Source organism: Gymnoscopelus microlampas (assembly GCF_963454915.1).
Source record: "Gymnoscopelus microlampas genome assembly, chromosome: 18".
NCBI lineage: Eukaryota > Metazoa > Chordata > Actinopteri > Myctophiformes > Myctophidae > Gymnoscopelus > Gymnoscopelus microlampas.
In genome coordinates, this window is record NC_139955.1 from 29275216 (window position 1) to 29288000 (window position 12785).

The 12785-nt window shown below is 41.7% G+C and overlaps 1 protein-coding gene across 1 annotated transcript in view; it reads right to left on the reverse strand.

Annotated features, from left to right (window-relative positions):
* Window positions 1-12785, reverse strand: part of lingo2 (leucine rich repeat and Ig domain containing 2) — a gene marked incomplete at its 3' end in the record, with an annotated part of 345906 nt that overhangs the window by 211798 nt on the left and 121323 nt on the right. Inside the window, exon 3 of the mRNA XM_084041560.1 lies at window positions 10633-10723. The remainder of the gene's footprint in view (window positions 1-10632; window positions 10724-12785) is intronic.

The following is a 12785-nucleotide window of genomic DNA, read 5'->3' on the forward strand; positions in this document are numbered from 1 at the left end:
CTGGTGTCAACACAGATTAGAGTAAACAAGTTTATTTCTTTTCTAGAATACCCAACACTGGGTCTCACTGGGCTGGTGCTATTCGTTCCTCTTGTGTGGAGGATTCTCTTGATGTGAAATGATAAAAGTATGACATGTTTCTATGTTGAATCTGAGGAAAATGAAAGAAATGCTGTTTCTCTGTACTAAACAAAAAGCATGGTAAGTTAGTATTCATGGACCTAAAATATTTTTTGTTGTCTTTGGATCCTGCTTTTCTTTGAGGTATCTTCTCACCACCAACTCTAATAATTAAGCAGCAGTATGTGACCTTAGTGGCCTGATCTTTGATCTTCATGTTTGACTATGATCTTTCCTTCTGGAGGAAAAATCTAAGATCTAATCTAAGAAGATCTACAAGTACCGTATAAGACGCATTTTCAGATGACACCACATTATTGCCTTAAACACTTATCCTACCTTTCATTTTGCAATTCCAAGGGATTCACAGTAAAGTAATTGCTGGGGACAGTATGCCATGTACCGTAGCCCCTCGGCTGTAAAGAACAGTCCTAATATAAAGATACCCTAACCAACAAAGCGGGCCCGTGTTGATTTTATTATAGGATAGTATTGACTCAAGAAGAGATGTATAGTTCCAGACGACTTCCCTTTTATTCCTGTAATTGGCACAAAACTAGTGCAGGCTCATATTTGTTGTGAAAGTCCACAGAAATCAATGCAGCAAATAGACTCATCTCTTCCCATTTATAAGCTCCCTGTGTGGTCCTATCTGGACAACGATTTGTCACCACCACCACCTTGTGTTTTCAATGCTTCTGCAGGCTCTATCAATAAGCCATCCACTGTCGCACGCTGTGCTGTGTTATTAACGTTCCATTCCTATTGTAATCTCTCAAAGAAATCATTGATAGGTGTCCTCCATATTTCTTTACAGTCTGGCCCGTGGGGGATATCTCCCGCGGTGCGCGGGGGAGAGAGCTACTCCAACCAACCTCACTCTAAATCTCCTCCTTGTGTCCGAGATAAGAGCAGAATTGAGTTATTGAGCGGATGGTTTAAGATATAAGCTCTCTCGCTAAAGGCACGCTCAAAAGAGGCACAATAAGAACAGATTGAATGGTATTTTATTACAAGCAGGTCTGTTTCGTCTTCACCATTTGTCTACCGCGGCGCTCCTATTAACCTGAGTTGAAGGGGTCACAGGAGGGGTGGGGTGGGAGATGGGGGGGGGCTTTCTTCACACTACAGCACTGATGCCGAACACTTCATCTTAGAATTCAAGGTAAAGAGCTGATGGTTGAGGTAAAATGGGTGGCAAATGAATACTGATACATGTTTATGTTTGTCCTGACAAAGGCGGCCTGTAAAATTAAGACGTATATGAAGGCAGAAATTATCTAAAATTATTCGTCTCATATTTTTTTAATCTAGAGGATGCGGTCCTGTATTTTGTAAGAACGCATTCATTTGTCAACTAAATATTCACACTACAATGCTTTAAAAGAGTGGTTCTTATCTGGACTTCACGTGATTGGAAAATACTTCTTTAAAAAAGGTACAGTACCAGGGTTTGTTTTGATGTTGTACGACCACCAATTTTAGCATTAATGAACACAGCAGAGAAATCGTAACACAAAACTGTTGCATTGTGGAAACTAAGCTTCTGTCACGTGATAACTACTGTATGTAAATGTTAGTCATGCTACCAAGTTGCCTCCCCCACTACCACACATTTCTGTCTAACCCTATGAACCCTAGCGTCCCTGTACTGGGCATGGCTTAATTTACATTCAGCAGCACAATGTGACGCACTGTGAGCTTGTAGACCTGCTATTTTTGGGGAAGATATTTGGAGAGAAAAAGGAGGGGACCAAGTATAGACCCCTGGGGGATCCCATTCAACAGTTTAAGTGGTTAAATACAAGGTTTCTTTTTTGTAATGTGCCGTTATAAAAGTGCTACCGTAAATTTCGGACTATAAGCCGCGACTTTTTTCCCATTTTTCGACCCTGCGGCTTATATAACGGTGCGGCTTATCTATGGATTTTTATAGCTAACGGCCACTAGGGGACGTCCTAAATCTAGGGATTTTACACCCGCGGCTTATAGTCCAGTGCGGCTTATATATGTACAAATCATTCAATTTAGCTGCTGCGGCTTATATTCAGGTGCGGCTTATAGTGCGAAAATTACGGTAATTTACAAACATATTGAGCTCAGTGAGTCAAAGCATAGTCCTCCACATAAGTAGATTCTTTCCTTAATTTTGTAACCATAATATACCAAGTTTGGTTATCCTTGGCCTTATAGGCAATATAGTACGGGAGGAACTCAATGGAACAATTATTGGACAAAACCTGCCCATGATTTATTGATATATTCACAGACATGATATAGTCACATTCACAAATTTCTGATTTACAAGGCAAGGGATGATTAAAGGCTGTCGTGACATGTACTTCCGCCTCTAAATGTGATATGACCTTTTCAATAAAAAATGTAATGTGAAAGGTGTATTGTAACAGACGGGCAAGACACATGGGCCTGAATAGGAATGTGCACAAAATGTTAAGTACAATCCCAAGTAAATGACCTTTTCAAAAAAGAAAAAAACTTTTTGTAAAAAATAGACACTAGGCTTTTTGAACTTTTATCCAAGAGCATTTAGGCATTATGAGAACATTATCGTCGCTGTGGTGTGGAAACCTCATCTCTCCAAAACAGTTACTTTTCAGGAAATGTGTTCCAATGGTAGTTATCATTTAGCTCTTGTTAATACTTTTCATTACTTAAGTATTTATAAAACCAACAGACAGATTTAACCACTGTCACTCACTTTAAACATTTTCAATTATAACAAAAATAGCAGCTCTACAAGCTCATAACGCTTCACATCCTGAGCTTGTAGATCGGCTATTTTTCCCACTTTTGTGTGACACTGTGGTATGACGAGGTAGAGCCTAAAATGATTAAAAAGCATACAAATTAAATATGGAGATACAAGGTTTCTGCCCGACATCAGCATTATGTAAAGCAAGACAATACCATTAAAATATCCCCTTTTCCACATTCTCCACATCGTGACTCACTACATCCGAGGTTACTTTCTGAGAAAGTGTAATAAAAGTGATCCTTTTGGTTTGCAGACTGCTGACGCACAAGAGTAAAAGAACCACAGGAAGCCGCTGCAAAGGAGAGTAACAGCAACTCTATTCCTTACGCTGTCACTCACACTACCAGATGTCCTCTGGATGACCTCAGTGTGTACAGTTTGATGTAAATCACGCTCCCTAGGCGTCACGACACATTATCCTTTACTTTATTGCAGTTGACTGCCAGGTTATGTAACACAGACTACAGAATGCAAGTGTGATGAAATATTGTTAAACGTCTCGTGAGACCCTGCATCGTTCCGCAGTCGAGGAGAACATGAGAGAAAATGGATGAGAGAAGTACAAGGGACGGCAACACTACAACAATAATTAAAAACACCACCAACGTCAAAGACAACAGATGTTTTCCATTCCAATAACCCCGCTCAGAGAGTAAATGCAATGCTACATGAGCTGTCCGACATGAGACACGACTAAGGCCACTATCCCTGGGAGCTGTTCGTGGTGCTGAGCAGACTGGATCTGTCCATGGTGCTGAGCACACTGGAGCCAGAGGCAACTCTAACCGTTTCAACAGTTTCAAATGAAACAGGCCTCAGCCACCAGGGGGGCCCCGCGGGCAGTTTTTTTTCCCCTTTCTCTCCAAACAGTCGTCTGTTAAAGTAAAACAAATTCTGCACATCAACTAACTGATCATTATTTCATGGTTTTCTTTTTGTCCTATTGCAAACCATGTCAGAATTTGCTGTAAAGATCGGATGATCTGACAATAATATTTTGAGCATTGCAAATGATGTCAAGACGTAGAACTAAGCTAGGGGGAAAAAAAGTCAGTGACCAGTGAATCATGATTGTACTGCTTTGCATATTTGCAAACTGATCCCGGTGAAATCAAAAGCCTGATATGTCTCAAAAGACTGCTTCCAGTGAGTCCACTGCATTGGCGGTTCAACTGGCAAATCAAAGCGAAAATCCATTCATCCTAGTCGACAAAATTTACTGCTGTGCAATCCACACGCAAGCCGCTGAGTTTGTTTCTTTTGTTTAACTATGTGTGACATACAAACTAGAGTCTCATGCAGAAACTGCTTCATCACAGTAACTGTACAGCGACAACTGTCATAGGCCTAAACTTAACGGCCAATCACACTGAGCTCTATAAAAACATAGTTCTAAAAATTGGATGGCAGGGTTTGCACCACAACTCTAAACACAAGGGTGAACAATATAGTTATAGTACTCAGTGTGAACGGCCCTTCAGACAGGAGGGTGGATGCACAACTTAAATGCACCATACACACGCTCTCAGGTTGACGGCATGACACCCATACTGTTGATTTGAGCATGACACTCAAACACAACAACTTTTAACGAGTGTGCGCGAGGCGGTTTGAAACAGTTCTAAAAATCCCTAAATCCGCCCCTGATCGGAGCATAGAGCTGTCCATTGCCTTGACTGCTGCTCCCTGCTCTTGGCTTTTCAGCACTCGACAGTGCCGACAGCTCGACTGAAACATCAATGCCTTTTCAGACAGCTCTCGCCCTTTATTGTTCATCTGCTACGACGCCCCACATGCTGTATCAGCCAAAGCTTACATCGACAAGCCAGACAGAACGCCTTTTGCAAAGACATCCTAAAATCCTCCTGCAGATCATAATTGTAGGCTCACCAGTGTTATCCCACCCCTCCATTTTCCCTGCTGCTTTTTTTCTTCTCCTTCTTGACTAGATGAATTATGTCAGATATTTCTTTCATTCAAGGTCCAGGTGAACTGGCAATTTTAGCAGATACATCGACAGGATTTTGTTAAATGTCTCAAAGAAGATCATAACGTATCATGACACTGTCATGTCATGCACTGAGGCAGTATTGAAGGAGCAAGGGGTACAAAGATTACACTGACAAAGTAAGCAGTTCACTTCATGAAAACCACTTAAGCCCTATTTCAGAAATACATATTTTTATTTCATTGTATTCTTGTGTCCAAAATAGGGACCTCAGGTTGTAATTGCTTAAGGAATTTAGAGTAAGAATTTAGCTACAGTACTATACTGTAGAAGTTCAAATGATAATTCTTTCACCTTTCCAGGGAAGAGTTTATGCTGAGCATGCAAATCCTTTCATTTGGCAACGTCTGGCTGTGTAGCCATGCAGTACAGTCAGAGGTATTCCCACATGGGAGCTGGCTAGTTCATCCTTAGTCTGCTCTGTTAACCCCCGAGTAGACTCACAAGTCAGTCTCTAAATCAGTGATTCTCAAGGACCCCCACATTAATGTGTATTTGACCGTGGACCCCCATCTGAAATGCTTTGTGCCTGGGACAATTGTTAAAATGTTTAAAAAAATGTTTAAAAAATTATGTTTAGGTATAAACCTGTATATCCAGTAATTTTGGGGCATACAGAAGTCTTTAACAACATTAAGTCTGATAATGATGTACCGTGCATGTTCACATCATATATACTTTACATTTCTTAACACAATTTTTCAAATATTTTTTGACAAAATGGCCATTTTTACATTGAGGTGCCCAGCTGTCCGTAGTGCCTACCTATCCTGTATCCATTTATAAGACCCCAGACGTATAATGGTAGGCGCAGATCTCCGATCATCTGTCAAACGTGAGGCAAGCCACTGAGCTGCTCAAATGGTGGCTATTTTACACTGGCACGGAGTTATTCATATGGCATGTAAATGCTCAGGAGGATTTCTTTTATCCTAAATCTTATTTTATGACTTAAAATTAAACCCATCAATGGAAATGGAAATGAAAATGAAACTGAAATGAATTTATCATCAGATTGGATTATTATCCTGTCACCCTTGTATGTGGCATGCTTGAATATAAGGAAGGACACACTGTCACACTCCGTCTCTGGCTCTCCTTTTGTGCCCCATCTGTCTCTCTGTCTCTCTACTGTCAAGATCTGTCTCCTTTCCTGCCACATCTGTCTCTCTCTGTCTCTGTCCCTTACTGTCACGATCTGTCTCTGTCTCTCCTTTCGTGTCACATCTGTCGCTCTCTCACTCTGTCCCTTACTGTCACAATCTGTCTCCGTCTCTCCTTTTCTGCCACATCTGTCTCTCTCTCTCTCCCCTCTGGCTACCTGCTGCTCCCTCCCCAATTGACTTCCTGTTATATAAAGCAGTCCATTTCCCTCTGTTCCCCACCAGATTGTTAGCGTTTGCACCGTGTCTCTCACACCATATAGCTCTCTATAGCCCCAGTCCTGTTTTTATTTTTTACTTGTTCTGTGTTCCTAGTCAGCTGAGCCCTGTCTCAGTTTCTGTAATATTGTTTTTTGTTCCATGGTTCTAGTGCCCCATCTTATGAACCTGTTCTGTTTGCCTTACATGTGTTACGTCCTTTTTGCCTGTCTCTGGATTTCGGATTGGTGCCTAGTCCTTTTGAATATCTTTGCCTTTGGTTGGACTGCTTCTGCTGATTTTCGTCCCGTCCCTGCCTCAAGTATGTATAAGCCTTATTAGCTCCTGTTTATTGATATGTTACTGATTCAACCTAAAGCACTGCACCTGGTCTGCATATTGTTGCCGTCAGGCAGAAACCTCATATATCCATATTTCAATGTTTTATGTTTAATTTGTAAATGAATGTCCCAATTCATCATACAAGTGCGAGTGTCGCACCAACATTTGAAAAATAGAAGATTTACAAGCTGCGACGCATCGTGAGCTTGTAGATTGGCTATATTTTTCTAAAATAATAAAAAGGAACAATTTTGGACAAACTTGGGTTTCCACCCGACAGCAACGATATGTCATCTGCATTTGGGTCCATCCTCTGTTCTTGTTGCTCTCCACTCACCAGGTGAGATACACAATGTCCACACAACTAGGAATTGCTAAGCACTAAAGCTCACAGACACTGTATTTATCACTGCCATTCACAGTTTGCCGTCTGCAGTCCTTCTGCTTCTAGTCGGGATTCTGTGTGTCAAATTAATCTGAAAGCCACTGGCTTCCATTTCCAATTCTCACTGTTTATGCCAAAGGCAGTATATTAAAATAAATCTCAAGAGGGATTTACCATAGGAAAAAGCCACACACTTTTAAATAGATTTAAACGTACATGATGTAATAATCTCAGACCCAGTAATGTGAGGGGACTCTGTTAAAGATTATGAGATTGTACCGGTATAAAAAGAGCAATACTCGACGTGTGTGGAATCATCTGCATTTCATGACCACTCTACCAACCCCATTACCTCTTCCCATGTGGTACTTTAGTTTTGCCACTGAATGGACCAGGAGCAGTCAATGGTCAGCTGACTTGGCATCGGTTGCCATTATGGGACCCATTGGATTCCCTTCTTCTGAGTGATATGAGCACAGCAGCCCCTTGCACCGTCGTGGTAATCATTTTTTACAGCCCTTACTTAATTAAAACGTCACATCCACTGTAGCAATATACAGCAGAGTTCTCTGCAAATTAAAAAGAAATTAGGCCGGCAGATGTGGTCTTAATGGCTTAATCATGCCTTCCCATTGGTTCCAATAAAACTCGGCCGAAGCTTAATGTTTTTTAAATCGCACATCAGTTGAGTGATGCCACACAACACAACACACAACACAATTGAATAGGCAACGTTACAACTGCAGCTAGTTTGTCTGTGCTAACCTGTGAAAATGTCAGCATTTGATGACAACCGTGGCCCTTGATGGAGGGCAGACCAATTGAAATATAGCAAACTGAGGCTCACCAATGTAACTGCACTATTAAAGACATCTCTTAACGTTTATTGTCTCTCTCCATTTCCTGATTAGTAAATAAAAGCAGCAACGATATGTCATCTGCATTGGGTCTCCAGTCACCAGGTGAGATACACAATGTCCACACAACTAGGAATTGCTAAGCCCTAAAGCTCACAGATATTTATCACTGCCATTTACAGTTTGCAGTCTGCAGTCCTTCTGCTTCAAGTTGGGATGCTGTGCGTCAAATTAATCTGAAAGCCAGTGGCTTCCATTTCCAATTCTCACTGTTTATATAGTGGTATGGATGTAAAACAACACCATCTCTACACCCGTGTTGAAGGTTAAGCTGCTACTGTAAATGCACAGACTCAGACACAGACTTGAATGTTGAACGTTTTGCAGAGTCTCTTCTACTGTAGAGAATATCATTGTCTCACTCTGTCCCTTTGCACTGTCTGTGAGATAATGCTGTCTTTTGCCCACTGTCTGTCAATGAAAGCCACTAGAGAGGGGACAGACTTAGTCAGATGGCATGCCTGGCTGCTCGCTGCCGCCTTCGACATTCTGCAGGATTCACCTTTTACCTTCCGATTTCCAGTCGTGAGACCTGGCACGTGAGGTATTAATGTTTCAAAACACACTAAGTGCATGTTATTCTGCCCAGACAATGTGTGTCTTTCTCTTCTTCTGCTCCTCATCATTCACCCCCCTCCCCCCTCAAAATGTAATCCTGAGAGTGAAAGTCGTGAGAGACTAAATTAGGGGGCCCAATTTGTAACAGCACCACTTCACTGAGAAGCTGTTCCAGTGATCTGTGAGAGCACTCAGAGCGTCAGAAGGTCTGCTACATTATGACAATGCAAGACGAATAAAGCAGATGAAAGAGATGAGCCTGCAAAGAGCAGAAATCAGATGGGTAGAGACACCAAAAGGGAGAGAGAAAGGGTGAGAGAGAGAGAGAGAGAGAGAGAGAGAGAGAGAGAGAGAGAGAGAGAGAGAGAGAGAGAGAGAAACAGAGAGAGAGAGAGAAACAGAGAGAGAGAGAAACAGAGAGAGAGATAGAGACAGAGAGGGAAAACAATCTAAAGTCTAATTGTGTTATGCCTCACGGCATTAGGGGGGTGAGGAGGTGGTGGCGAGGGAAGGGGTGGAGAGGGTGAGACATTTTTCTTTCCTCATGCCGTTCAGCTGCATGCAGTCGCTTCCTGCTGACGTGATCACATTAATTTCCAAACAGTCCCCAGTCTTCGCTGCCACGTCCTCCCAGGTGCATATATTGAAAACGTGACAAGAAAGGGGAATGGATGAGAGGAAAGAATAACCAGTCATCCATTAGGCTTGGCCAGGACTGTTTAACAAGGCGGTGTTGGCATTTGAAATCAGGCCATTTATGCATGTTATGTTGGTTGCCCGCCCCCACACACACATAGATGTGTGGTACATTATATAGGATTTGTGATTGTGACCATCGGTTATACCCTACTTTTCACCATGCACTGTGGGATAAGATGAGTCCACTATATGTAGGTATAACAATTATCATACTGTATTATATACTGTATATTCCAACACCACCATGGAATAATCACTATATAGCGCACCATCTGGTGTGTAGGGGGGGGGGGGGGATTCTGTACACAGCCATACTGTGTCTTTCATCTCTGCCCTTTGGTAAGAAATTTTCACTTTGATGCCTCAAGGCCACGTGGAGGAAGGTACTGGTCAGGGTTCAAAAGTAAACGCAAAATGTGCGTTCTGTGTGGATGTACTTCTGACACAAACAACACTTCAAATAAAATATATTTTCAGGGCGAATTCATCACACAAAGAAAATGCTCCCGATGTGTAAGCGTGATATGTTGAGAGGTCATAGAGAGTAGGATATTCATAGCTTAAGGCAGTGGTTCTCAACCAGTGGGTCGGGACCCTAAGGGGGGTCCCCAAATGATTTTGCTTAATGTGCGACAATGTTCTCTCACTTAACAGTAAACAAACCAACATACAGTATAAGTATATAGAGTATCTGCACATTTCTAAAGTGATGATTTAAGGACATTTAATACCTCTAAAATGAAAATAAATGGCCCGGACCGCTGACCTAGCGGTCCGGGCACTTAGGCTCAATGTAGCCTGACAGCGCGTCGTGGGTTCGAGTCCGACGGCGTTGTGAGCATGTAGATCGACTATTTTCACACTATTTATCTGTGGAACCGAGTCAAACTAAATTTAATGCCTCAACTCCTACAATTCCAAGTGCTTGTCAGGGTGGTGGGTCCCCAGTTCAAATATGATTATTTTTGGGGGTCGCAGCCTGAAAAGGTTGAGAACCCTTGGCTTAAAGTACTGTTACTGGGCTCAAGTTTGGGGCATGAGAACAGGAACAGAGCGTACTGTGATTGTGAGCAATGAACGAGTTATACTTGGAAAGAACAAAAAAATAAAAAGAATAATAAAGACAGCAGTGCACCGTAGAGACTCATGACAGGTGAGTAGAATATGACATGAATCATCTATTATTCCACACAGTTTTACACAGCACTATATAGGACCGTGCATAGGCGCATGGAGCTGTCAGACTAGAGGATTTTAACGGACAGTATCTGCATTGTAAGATTACAGTTATGGGCATTTTGCTTGTGTGTGTGTGTGTGTGTGTGTGTGTATGGACGGGGTGGAGGAGGCCAGGGTGGATGTAGAAGTTATGGATTATGACTTTATTTCTAGCCACTGTCAATTGTTTATATTTACTGTCTGTCTCTCTGCCAAAAAAAAGAAGAAAAAAGAAAGGTGTCACCTACCTGCTGGTCTTATGGATACTGAACCGTGAAGTTTTGATGGAGAGGTCCTCCCGCCACTGCATTCACAGGCTGCCTACACCAAGGTCATGTTCTGAAACAAGGCAAATACAAAAAGACATCTAAACATAAACCTTGACAGGAACCATATTGCGCCTATTCAGGGACGACCATGCAGCGGAAATAGCAGATCTACGAGCTCACAACACGTTGCATTTGCGACATGCTGAGCCTGCAGATCGGCTATTTTCAGCGACAAGATTTGGTACAGAGGGAAATATTAGCGATCCCAGTATAGAGCCCTGGGTTATCACAGTCACCTAAGTAAATAGGGTTTAAATGGTTAATGGCAGTGGTGGAAGGGGTGCACAGATTTGTTGCGGAAGTAAAAGTACAAATACCACACACAGACACACTTCGTTTTTTTGTTTCAGAATTTGTCAATCTGTTTCAAAAACAGCTGATCTACAAACTCACAACACGGTCACGTCATGGCGCGTTGCGAGCTTGTAGATCTGCAATTTTTTTATAAACTAAATATAAAATACGGTTAATTATTGCATTAATTAATGCATTAATTCATGTTGATTAATGCATGTTTCGTAATCATCTAAATCTTAAGTACAGTACTTGAGTAAACAGGGACGTGCACAGATAGACACTAGGTGGCGCTAGAGCAACTGCCCTTTGCCCTCTTGACCAGAAGTGCGCTTTTGGAAAAAAAGAAAAAAAACGTGTGTTTTTTTTCAGTTTACAGGAGGGGTCTTCAACAGGGGGTCCGGGACCCCTAGGGGGTCCTCAGAGTTACTACAGGGGGTCCGCCAAATCTTTGTGATATTATTTTTGTTTTTACCATAACCACTCGAAACCTAGCATCCCTTTTTTTGAGGAGAACTTTAGCCAAAAATAGCCGATCTACAAGCCCACAACGCCTCGCGCTGCGAGGCGTTGTGGGCTTGTAGATCGGCTATTTTTGGCAAAGAGGTATAGGTGTAGAGGGGAAAAAAGAGCAGACCAAGTAAACAAAAAAAAGTATAATTTACTTGAGCACCTGCCCCTCAAAATGTCTGTGCACGCCACTGTGAGTAAATATACAGTACTTAAGTTACTTCCCACCACTGGTTAATGGACATGGCCAGTGAGCTCACAATGTGGAGCCACAGATATCCTTGATATGCCAGTCTCAGGGGGGGAGAGGAAAAAGAAGCCTCCCGACATATGCACACCATCTTCCTTCACTGCCTGGTTCGACTTGATCATTTTTCTCGCCAAATGGCTGCCAAGAAATGCCTCATTAACCCATCATTTCACTCAGCATGGGAACAGCGTTTACTAGCAACTCAAGAGCGTATGAGCTTCAACTTTCTTTTCTTTTAGTGGTGGCAATCAATCCATATTTACACAACATCTGCGTTTGTTGAAAAAAATAGTTAGTCACATGCAATACTGCTTACATTTAATGAGAGGCTGCCACAGATGTTGCTTTTATAGTGTGCTTATCTATTATTTTGAGGTTGATGTGCTTTCTTGCACCTGCATATCGAGACATGAAGCTGGCTGCAGTGGCACAAAATAAACAAGAAGTGGGTTCAATGTACTTTGCAAGAAGTGGGTTCAATGTACTTTGCAATCTGTTCCCATACATTCACATATGGTATAGCTTGTGACCATTCAATCCTCTTACCTTCTTTTTGAAACAGTCACTGTACAGTTACAAATAAAGAGCCCTATTCATGTCTGGACTGAATATTTTACTTCAGATTTCCCCCCCAAATTGTAAATACTTCTGAAAGGGACAAACCAAGTGTACAGTAAGTTAGCCTTGCAAACATAAACCATAACCCAACAAGAGACAGAATAGAATTTCATATTGGCCTCTTTTTCTTTGTTCACATTTGGTAGTTTGTGGTACATGTACATTCACAACACATACAAACCACATTATGACACAGGTTTTGTTTCAACAATAATTTTCCAACTTAATTAACACCATGACACTAGGTTTTTCAGTAACATGCTCAATGTTGGTAGCATTATTGATATATATGTTTCTAATTCTAATGCACACATTTTAGTTAAGATGTCTTCTCATTTGTATTGATATATAACCTTAACTCAGTTCTCCACTTACATGCATGGCCACCTGTATCCAATCT